This window comes from Uranotaenia lowii, chromosome 3, assembly GCF_029784155.1.
Source record: "Uranotaenia lowii strain MFRU-FL chromosome 3, ASM2978415v1, whole genome shotgun sequence".
Classification (NCBI taxonomy): Eukaryota; Metazoa; Arthropoda; class Insecta; order Diptera; family Culicidae; genus Uranotaenia; species Uranotaenia lowii.
This window is the reverse complement of record NC_073693.1, coordinates 254633373-254645692: the sequence shown is the minus strand read 5'-3', so window position 1 is coordinate 254645692 and position 12320 is coordinate 254633373.

Genomic DNA, 12320 nt, shown 5'->3' with positions numbered 1-12320 from the left:
ATGCGTGTCGTACATTTCTTGGTTGAAAATATTCTATTGATAGTAGTTTGCATTTGCTAGTCACGACACGCATCATTATTTCGTCTTTTTTTGGACCTGGAACATATGAACTACAGCAGTTTTCGTGAGGCATGTTTTTTCAGATTTTTTTTTTCTTTCATGCTGAATAACGAGAAAACTTGTAACTTTAGCTGTATATAATGTTCTAAACATATTTTACTGACATTACAAGGATTCTATTGATATAAGTTTTATATGAAGTTCATAATAATTCAAACGACTTAAATAGATTTTACTTTTGTGGTGTCAAAATGACACCAAAAGTCGGAAAAGGGAGTTTTTTTGTCCAGGCTTCCAGGGTTCGTCCATAAAAAAGTAAAGATGCAATATTGAAGAACTTTTGAATTCATTTAGGGTCCCCGAAGAAATTTTCGTATTTTGAAGTTTCTGAAAAAAGTTACAAGCCTTCAAACTTGCAATGGTGTCAAAATGACACCCTGATGCGGATGAGGGTTAATTGATAAGTTAATTTTTTATTTTTTTCCGTTATTTCAACAGTTCTGAAGATGGTTGAAAATTTTCAATAAAGTAAACCGAAACGTAAACTAAATGGAAGTTATTTTTAAAATCACCGAGAAATATCAACCGAAAATCGAGAAGATCAGTTGACTTCATCGAGTCGAATTCTCTGCTGGATTCCCCGGCAGAAAACGCTCATTATGCCTTCATTAATGGTGCTCATACTGCCTCGGGAGGTTTCTCATTATGCCTCTACAGTGACTGGTTTTCAGCTTTCGACAAAAAATTTTAAAATGCATTTTTAAACATTTTTGTCTACTTTTAAGTTTCATCCAATTAGGCAATAGACTATTTGAGTGTCTGAACACGAAACAATTATGTAATTCACATATTACAGGTGTTTCTATGGTTAAATAAGCATTTTCCTTAAGGTGGCCATTATGCCTTCATCTCCCCTAGTACAAATATAATGCTGATATTAAACATTCATCAAGAAACCAATTTTAACCTCAATTTTTTTTTTGTTGTTCTTTTATTTGAATGCTCTTCTCCACATTCCAACAGGTTTTGAAAAATTACACAAAGCCACATTTTTACGAAGTGGAAATAATTTAAGAGTTTCTTTGATAAGTGATGCCCTGAATCCAAATATGCACTGATTTTTTTCTATAAGCTATGGTTTTTTAAATAACTTTTAAAAATAAGTCAAATCTATTTAAAAAGTTCTAACTTTTTGACAAAACTTTAAAACATTACAACAAATTTCAAAACAAAGGTTTTAACTTTATTTTCAACTTTCAGGCAACTTTACATGCAAAAACAAAATGTATTGAAGATTTCTTTCGGTTTGATTACCCCTTACTGTATCATTCGAGAATTTTAATGAATTTTTATTAGTTTTAAACTTAATCGAGTTTTAGATAATTTTTCAAAACAAAAATCATATAGTTTTACAGGTTTCAACAAATTTGTTAAATTAAACTAAACCTATTTTTAACTTTTTTTCAGTCAGATCAGGAGTATTTTTCCAAATTTTGTAAAACTCGGGAGTTTAATCAGCAACGAAGTATTATTGTTAAAAACTGGTTCATTTATAACTAATAAACTCTATATTATCATAACTGGAGTTGGTAGATAAAATTTGACGAAATATATGAGTTCATGACGCCAAAATCTACGAAATCAATCATTAAAAAATAAGCCCAAAAATATTGTTCCCTTTTTTGTATCGTTTATTAATAGAGGGATTAACGTAAAGTTTTCACCCTCGGATTTGTAAAAATTACAATCCTACAATTCTTCAATTGAATTCTAAAAATATGTTTTCAAATTGTTAGACGTTTCTATTGATTTTTTTTAACTTATCTTTTTCATCTTAATATTTTGTATTTATTTTGAATGAATTAACCAAAATTTAAAATCAAACTATTTGATTTTTTGCAACATTTTTGATAAGTGTGTGTGAATTGATAAGTTTTGTCTAAATTATAAATTCTAAATTTTTGAGTTCTTAAAATAAAATCTTCTACCAGCGTATAAATCTTAATTTTTAATAATATAAAACATAGTAACTACCTTTTGTTCTTTATAGGAACATATATCTCAAATTACTACGAAAAAATGCTCAGAGCATAAAATTTTAAACTATTAAACCTGCGCTTGGTAATTTTATGCATTGTTTTCCCCCCTATTCTCAACATTAAATTTAGTTACCAATAAGGCAGGAAAAAATATCAATCCTTCTTTTATCACTCGGAGTTGGAACACCGCGAGGGTGTGGATATTAAAAAATAATGCAGAAAACTGATAAATTGAAATCTTGTATGCAACAAACTTGCATACTCTATCATTGCACAAAACCTATAAATCAAGTCAAGAATACAAATGGTGACAAAACTCGAATCTTCCACAATTTGTTTTTTGCTCTTGTTATTTTTCAGTTATTTGATAATTTTTCCAAAATTACCATAAAATACTTCAAACTTTAATTATTTCCTCCTTCGGGATTTTTGGAAAAAAAAGAAATTGATATTTTTTCCGGCCTAATGTGTTTAAAAAAATATGTCAAGTTCAGAATGGAAATTTCTAATCGTTCATATTTCTAGTATTCTAGTCATGATTAAATTTATTAAAAATTCAAGATATTGCAGCGAAATGTTTAAATCAACCCTTAACTTGTAAATATAGAAACGAAATGTAATCAAGATGATTAGAACTTTAAAATCTTATTAGTTTTTAGTAAAATTGATCAAAGTGTCAAGTGAACTTATGAAACTGCATGAATACTAATGTCCTAATTTTACAACTTTTTTGAAGACTGCAAAACAATTTCACTCATACTTCAAGAAATATCCAAGATGAAATTTAGTTTAAATCTTCTTTGAAATTTTGGAAAACCCCGTTTTTGGCAGATTTGGGGAAATTTACAAAAAGAAAACTTCAATAGCTTTTTTCACAGAAGTCATTACTCGCGGTCTTCGGGAAAGTTTATTATTGAGTCATAAATTTATGTTTCCATAATATCATAATGTGCCACAGTTTTGCCAAAAAAGTAAACAAATTTATTCAATGCATCTAACCTATTTTCAAAAGATATCTCGAAAATAAAAGCTGATAGATAAAAACTCAACGCTTAAAAATTAGTCATAATAAGCATCTGATTTCTGTGTTTTCTGCAATTTTTAACCATGGTTAATTTCTGATCTGATATGATATAGGTTCGGAAATATTTTTTTTCAAATCTGGTGTTATCCAGTTATGTACACTGATGAAATTAGGCTTTAAACGATAATTTCTTCTTTTAATATGCGTCTAACAACAGTGTTAATTTTTCTTGTTTTTTTCACGCGATTTTTTGCTAATTGTTAAACAAAACCTTATTAAAAAAAAATAATTTAGAACATTCGACATAAAGAGTAAAAGGTTGTTCCTTTTTCTTTGGGAGAAATTGTTTCAAATATGCTACACTCCCAGGAGCTTTTCTCTGCTTAAATTTTCAACAAATTAATCAAAAATAGGTATTGCAAAGCTGATTATCATTATCTGATTGGAAGTAGATTCCAGGTCCATAACGATTAAATTTTTAATTTCATACCAATTGATCAACTTCGCACAAACATTTTATGATAATCTTTTATTTTGTATTTAAACTTCATCAATCCCGACCAAAGTTAAAAAATCAAATCCAGTTACGATTCGGTAGAGAGGAGTCTTCCTTCAAAATGCAAATTGCAACTGAAATCGTTATCAATTTTAATTTCTTCAGCTTCCAAGCCTCTCAGACGGTTCAAGTGGGCGGTTCATCATCAAGTGCCAGAATCGTTCCTTCATCTTCAAGTCAATAATCAAGCACCGGTATCATATTTCAATAGCAAATAAAAAAAAATCGGCTTTCGGCTTAGGTTTTTAGAATTCACACACCGGAACCAAATGACAAGATTAATGAATCTCTAGCCAGCTCTAGCTGGCTGGCATTCGGTTTCGTTTCGGTCCCAGGTTTCGGCAGAATAATTTAATATCCGCACCCTCCTTCAATTTAATGATTTAGAGTCCTAACTCAATTTGATATCGGAATGATTTTCGAACGACGAAGACGGCTTCCAGGATCAAATTTAATTTCAAATCGAATCTGGCGGCCACGTGGACCACGTTCTGGGCCAAGGAACGTGGCAATCGGCTGAAGAAACCTGAATGAAACCGTACGAAGGGGGAAGGAGTGATAAATTTTGCTCTCATTAATTTCATTCACGTCAAATTTTGCCCATTGTTTGGTTGGTTAAAAATGGATTCGGAAGGCGGAAGCTGCCGAAGCATGGCCTCGCATCCTACCGGAAGGAAGTAACACTGAACAGGAAGCGAGAAAGGAGCAAGTGGGTGGCAGGGAACGGGATGTGTTTTAGTACAATGGTTTCCAGATGCCGATAAATTATGGTTGAACTTGTGTCTTGGTTTTGTCGTGTGTTCAATCGTTTAAATCTGTTCCACAATTCTCATCCTACTTATTGGAGAGGAGGAAAGGTCGTGGCAAGGATGTACCTTAAATTGGGTTAATAACGGTATTATGATCTATGCTTCTGGAAGGCCACACAAGTAATTAAAATATTTGCTATACAACATTTGAACATCCTTTTAAAGACGATTGTTTAACCGCTTCGTTTGGACTTCAAATAAATTGGTTTCTTGAATATTTATTTGTGATTAGATTTCTATTACGATAGACAAATAATGCATCACTTAATTTGTGAGAGTGTTAGGAAAAAAGAAAAATTAAGGATCTCAAAAGTACTGTACAACACTGCAGATGATACATTCTCTTCTATGTTATTCCTGTGACGTTATTTTCTAGACATTAAATCCAGAAATGAAGTCGATTACAAAATATCGGATAATTTAACGTTTTCTTTCATCGAAATTTGTAAATCATTTCATGAATAATTGATATTCAGAAACCTTTTGTACTTCCATTTTGCTGAATTTGAGTTGCACGGTATCATCAAGATGTTAATAAAGTACGTAACTACAAAAATTGATCATATTTTCCAAAGTGTTAGCCACCTCATTGATCATTGAAGTTTTCCTCAGTCTGACAGAATTACCGCCTATTTTAATTTCTTTTCTCACACTTCAAATTTTATCAATAGCAAAATCGCATTCCCTCTTACGGGGGATCATAATATGGTTCATAAGAACTGTTGCAAGAAAACGAAGAATGCTGAGTGTTTTTTTTACATTTTTTTGTTATTTTAATTGCTGAATCATAAATAAAATATGCCATAAAATAGCTCATACCACAGAAAACAGACGTACAAGCTCGAACAAAAAACCGTCAAAAAAGTGTGTAAAATTTCAAATGCCTCTCCAAAAAAATACGTTAGAAACTGACTGCAAACAGTGCCATCTATTGCGCCGTTCAAGAATTACAAATCAACTTTAACCCTTTAATGCATAATGTTGTTTTAAAACAACAGTGAAAAAAATCAACTTTTATGCATATATTCTCAAATAACTCACTTATGATTGGAAAATCAGTTTCAACAGCATCCTGAGCTGATTTCCTGTAATCTTTAGCACAACTTTAGTGAAGGAATGTTCCGTGCATATCAATGCGTTTTAGAGATAAATGTGATATAATTAGTGTTGTTTTAAAACAACACTATGCATTAAAGGGTTAAAGTGCCCAGTTTTCGAAAAGGCGTAATCGTAGCCAAAAAACAAAAATTAGTTCAAAAAGGGTGTTGAGATTTTTACACAAGTTTCGTGGGCTAGCTTGTACGTCTGTTCTCTGTGCTCATACTACATGAATAAAAAAACAGGTATCCCATTGCATTTCACCTCACTTGAAAGCTCCGTGTATGTATGTACACAGCATGCTTGTATACCAACAAAAAAGTTATGAAAATGTTATTTTAATTTAATGAAGGATTAATCACCGTAATTTATACTTGTAGATTTAATTTATCGGCCTAGCGGTGAAAAGTGATGTCCTTTTTAGTAGGGACATCTAAAGATTATGAAGTGTTTTTTTATATAGGTGGATAGAAGGTTAGATGAAATGAAAGATGTTGAAAATGAGCGGGTAGAATTTATTTAGAAGCATATCATCACATATCAAATTTTTGTTCCTCACGGGCCTACTACTATGAAGCGGTAGATGCAGATAGAGTTGTATCTAAAAAAAAATTGATATGTGATGATATGCTACTAAATAAATTCCACCCGCTCATTTTCAACATCTTTCATTTCATCTAACCTTCTATCCACCTATATAAAAAAAAACTTCATAATCTTTAGATGTCCTTACTAAAAAGGACATCACTTTTCACCGCTAGGCCGATAAATTAAATCTACTAGTTATGAAAATGTTTTATGAATATGAAATAGCAATCAAAATAATCAATTTCTCTGTTGATAGCCATTCGATTCTTTCAAAAAGGGCTTCAGATTAAAGATTGATTCTTCAGGCTCATCGAAAACTAGGGTTTACGGATCGAAACTATAAATAATGAGCATTCAAAAGTAATGTTCATCGCCGTCCCTCTTTTTTTAGAGCAAGCAATGTAATATTTTCTTCTGTCTATGTTAAACATTTGATAAATGATCTACCATACTTCTTATTTCTGTGATGAAAAGTCAATTTGTTTGAATTTTTATTAAAATCACAAAAGATAAAGGCAAAGGCAAAGATCAATTTTAGGAAATTTTTTTTGGATTTTTTGAAAAATTTCATACATTTGCCATAACAATTTTATGAATCGGGAGCAGTAGGTTGTTAGCCAACAACTACCTCGCCTCTTTACAATCCAACTATATCAACTTGCCTGTACCGTACTTCACTGTTCAGGAAATTTACGAGAAGTTGTCCGCAGTTGACCCAACGATGGGTGCTGGTCCAGATAACATACCTCCCGCATTTTTAAATCTATGTGCAGCACCTTTAGCTGCCTCGATTTGCAGAGTTCTAAATCGTTCAATCATAGAAAGATCGTTCCCTAGAGCATGGAAAATTGCCGCAATCTTTCCAATACATAAATCGGGAAATGTTCACAGCGTGTAAACTATCGTCCTATTTCGATTTTGAACTCCATCTCGAAGATTTTTGAAGTCTTGATGCACGAACGGATATATGGTGCTGTTAAATCTTTGATCTGCGAGGCTCAACATGGTTTTGTGAAACAAAGGTCGACCGTTACCAACCTGATGTGCTACGTAAGCTTATTGAGTGACTGTATGGAGAACAGGCGTGGTCCTATGGGGGGGGGGGGGGGTGATCGGGGTGAACCCCCCCCCCCCCCCAAGCGGCAAAAAACCGTAACGAAGTACTCGCAAACGCTGGATTTTATATAAAAACTAAGAACTTTTCTTAGTAGGTGTACTTTCGAATTCTCAAATTTTCCCATTGCGTTTGTTGAATGTATTGATTACTTAATAGCTTTAAATTAAAAAAAAAGTCGGTCCGCAAAACTAAAACAGCTGAAACTTGCAATTCCCTGGACCGAATTTCACCAAATAACTTTTGTTGAGGTAATTACAGCGTTGAATTTGAATTTGCTGACCATATACGCTTCCGGCCATAAGTTTGGGGTCACCCCCTCAAAAAAAGCTATTTTTTTGGCTATCTGTATATCTCACTCATCTTATGCCATATTGCATTTCTTTTGATCTCATTCTAAAGTCGATGAGCAAAACCTTCTTCGTTTGTAACTAGCAAAATGTATATGTTAACCCCATATAACTTAAACTAGGTTTAAGTTGGAAAATTTTGTAAAAATCGCACTTTATATTTAAACCCGATCAGTTCAGGGTTAGGTGGACCGAATTTAAAAATTTGAGTTGCATTTGAATCTTTTTTCATAAATATCAAAACAAAACCATTTTTTTAAATTTGGTGCTTAAAATTTGCATAGTGCTTTAAATAGATAAAATAGCTACTTAAGTTATCGATCAAAAGTTTGCACTCCTCAGTATGGTGTATCGACAAAAATCTTACAAAAAACAACGTTTCGCTTATCTGATAAATTATCTTTCATGCTGATGAGTTTTTTTCGCTTTTGGATATTTAGTGAAACTGTTTTTTAAAACTAACTTCTTTACAACTTTAGCCTTAGTTTGATCATTTTTTGATAATGTTCGCCAAATAGTCGGTATGTTCAATAAATACTTGCAAACTTGTTTCGACTATAACTTTGTTATTTTACAAGTTATTGCAGATCGGTTTAGCTCAATGTTTGATGGATCAACATATCTCGATCCTTTTTAGAAGTAAAAAGAACTTGAGCCTTGAAGTTTTAAATTGCCTTTGGGGCCGTTCAGATACCACGTGGATAAAAAATAAGATTTTTACCCCCTTCTCCCTGTCCGTGCACAAGTGTGGATATTCGGCATCCCCTACCTCCCTTCTTCAGATGTCCACCTGAACAGATTCGATTTTTGTTGTTGTTATTTATTATTTTGGAACGTTTTTGAAAAAAATTAGCTTTGATTGCATTTGCCTCAACGTAACAAAAATGATCGTATTTCATTTATTGATATTACACAATTCTTCATAATTTGGCATTTTTTCAGATTTTTAGAATTTTAATTTACATACTTTTACGATTGAAAAAGAAATACATATTTTGGATAAATATATGAAAAATGGCCAAACACATCAAATTAAAAATTTTCTTGAAACATTTTTTTTAATTAATCATTTTTTTTTCTCGTGTACTGTAATATTTTACGTCTTTCATTAGCTTTTATGCACTTGTTTCCATTTGACTCGGAGGACGTCGTGCATTTTGAGCCGTTATCACAATTAAACTATTTTTATAATGATCCATAGTTTGTATAAAAAAAAATCCATTCTTTAATTTAAAAATTTCAAAATAAAGTTAATTAAGTAAGACATTGTTACGACAAAGTTATCTTGAGACCAAATTATGATAAAAATTATAAAAATAAATTTCAATAATGGGGATTTAATGGTAGTTAAAAAATTACATTAAAAATACGAAACTTGGATTATTGGTTGAAACTTGATATCAGTTATGCTTCGAATTAGCTTAGCTTAGCTTAGCTTAGCTTGATTGACTACTCACATCCACCTTTAATCATTGAACTCGAAATGCTTTATTAATCATTTTCAGTAACAAAATAATATAAAACAATTCCGATCAATTTACTGATTGTATTTTATTTAAACTCGCTTTTGTAGGATTATGATTTTGAATCAAATACATTTCGAACACCATGATCGCAGGCGTGGCTCAGTAGAACGAATTCCACATCGCCAATGGTTGCTACTCCGTGATTGACCGAGGCCATCAATTTTGTGCAAAGGTCAAAAGAATAATGCTTGGGATTAGCAATATTCTCAGTGCACAAAACTGGTGCTCTCTCTTTGAACATCAATAACGGCGCCGGCCACGTCCTAGTAGTCAATGGATAGACTGGAAAAAGAGAACAGGATGAAAGAAATGAATTTGTGCTTTAGGACCGAGGTCACCTCTGCATCCTAGCAAATAATTTTGTTTTGGAGTATGGGTAAAAGGATATGACCTGGAAACACTTTTGACGAGTGTGGATCTGATTTATTAAACCTATTATTCTTTTGCTGAAACTTGTGAAACCTAACACTTAAGGCCTTATTTTTATGTGTATTTATGTGTAAAAGTCTATAAAAAAACATTGCTACTTTTTATAAAACGATTGAATGACTGTTGGTTATATTTTATTTTGTGCTATCTTTGGCGTTTCGTTAGCCAACTTCAATTTATTTTGGATACAATTCTGTTCATTTCAAACGAATGTCAACGGTTTGTTCTGTTAGCACTTAACCGAAAAAAACAAAATCTACATTATTATCTTACTTGAACATTTTTTGAAAAAAAAAAAGAAAATACTTTGAACCGATTTGAAAAATCTCTTCTAGCCTTGCACCTATAAAAACTATTCATTGAACGTGACATGTCGAGTGACACGAGCATTTCTCCGCTGCTCGAAATCAAAATCACTAACAAAGTTTTGAGCACCCTAAACATGTTAACTGTTGCGTTTTTAGAAGTTTTCTTAAATTGAGATTGCACTTTACGCGATTATATTCCACGGTAGCTTTTACTCATGAATTCCAAAATAACAAAATAAAGTAGCTTGCTTCTCATTAAGACTTCTTTCTAACTCCAATTGATGGTCCAGAAACTTTATTCTAAGAAATTTATCTTATTGTTTTTCACAATCATTTTTAACACATCACACATTGCATAAGAAATACTGCAGAATAATTCGATTACACTACACTAACTATACATATAAAAAACAGAATCCCACTTTATTGTTTTGAAATTTCTATTCCTTTTTATTTAACTTTAATTGTAACGAGGCAAATAAATAAAAGCTAAGATAGGAATGAAATGAACGAAATAAAAATAACAATTAAATAAAACAAAAACAAACGAAGATAACATTCAACGATGAAAAAATTTACCCTATGATGAACTGTTCTGTTTTTAATTATTTATCAATGATGTCCCTTTTGCCTTTCATTGATTTAACATTAATGCATTTTGATCACCATGATCTTCAATACCCTAAATTCAATTGTTTTTACAAATTTAATAGTAAAAGGAAAACTTTGTTTATTAAACCATTTTTTACGGTTGATTGAAATACAGGATAGTCATTCATATTTTAACTAGTCATTTTTATAAATTGTTTACAGTCAATCTCATGCAGCTCTCAATAATGGATTTATTTATTCAGATTCAGTATTGGTACTGAGAACTTTTAAAAGTTATACTGTTTCAGTCATGAATAGATTTAATAACACTAATAGAACAACTAGAGATTGATGTTTTTGTTTAGATTTTAAACTTAATAAATTTTTAACTTTAGATATAAGCTGAACAAAAAAAAAATAATAATAAGGGAAATTTTTCATCAGGGTGACGAAAAGATTTGTTAGGTTAGGACTTTAGGTTCAGATTTCTTTAATAATGTTAAATTCTAGGAAATAAAATGAGGAATAATATCAAAATTTAATACTTAGCTTTGTTTTTCCAATACATATAGATTTGCATTGTTCCAGTGGTTGAAAAAATCGCCTAAAGGTATACTTTTTTTTAAAGAGTAACACCTATAACGCACACATTGGCTTCGGAGCTTTGATGCATTAGCGCCATCTTTGATAACTTTTGATAAACTTCGCAACACTAGCGCTATCTGTGTTTGAAATTCTGTAACACTCGCCGAAATAGCCATGCGTCATCAGACATCCAAATTTCAAGCACAAAAACAGCAAACGATTTTCACTTTTCTCCCTCTTCTGAAGATTATTTTCCTAAAAACTCCGGGTTCCACATTAGCACATGCACTTCCTACATCGACAAAACATAAAAACTTTATTAAAAATCAACCACAACCATGACAAATTCGCGATTATTTTTCTTCTGTACGAGTCACGTCCGCCACTTAAGCAGTGTTTCCAGATCTCTCTTGATATCAGTTATGCTTCGAATTCTATACAAAGCTCAGTGTTTTTCACTATTTAGCACTATTTGGAACATTTCTAATGATATCTATTCAATTTTCTAAAAATACAGAAAATACTACTTCTTAAACTTGAGGTGATGGATAAAATCTGATAAAAAAATCGAGTTCAGAATTTTATTTCCAAAATCAGTTTATACAGCATAAGCTACATTAACTTGCCATTTTTTATTTTTCCCAGGTGAAATAAAATTATTCCTTCTTCCCCGGCTATTTTCTCGGAAACAAGGCAATCGCTGAAGTTGAACATTTGTAAGAATTTTTTTCTAATTTTTGACCAACACAACTAGATTTCAGGATTCACAACAATTATATCGCCGATACAGTTTTAAGCTCATCTACACAATAATATTTAAACTTTAAGTAGAAATCCAGCTTAATAATTTAGGTTAAAAAATCCATTCCATGAATCTGAAAGTTTGGTTATTTCAATTGCAATTGATTATGACTTTTCACTGAAATATTGAAAAATTATTAATTTTCAGAAATCAACTCTTTATTCAATATTCTTTTATTTTATTCAAACCTTATACAAAAAGTTTAAAAATATTGAGAGCGTGAAGAAAAAAATACTTCTTTTCACTTTTTTATAAATTATTCGTTGCAAATTAGTTACTATTCCTTTGGATTCACTTACAAAAAATTTAAAATTTAGTATGAGAGCTTGAAATTCAAGAAAAAACATATCAAAATGAAGTGTCAAAAGCTTCATACCTTAGAATATGATTTTGATGATCTTATTTAGAATTAAATTTATTTTTCAAAATTGAAGAATTGAA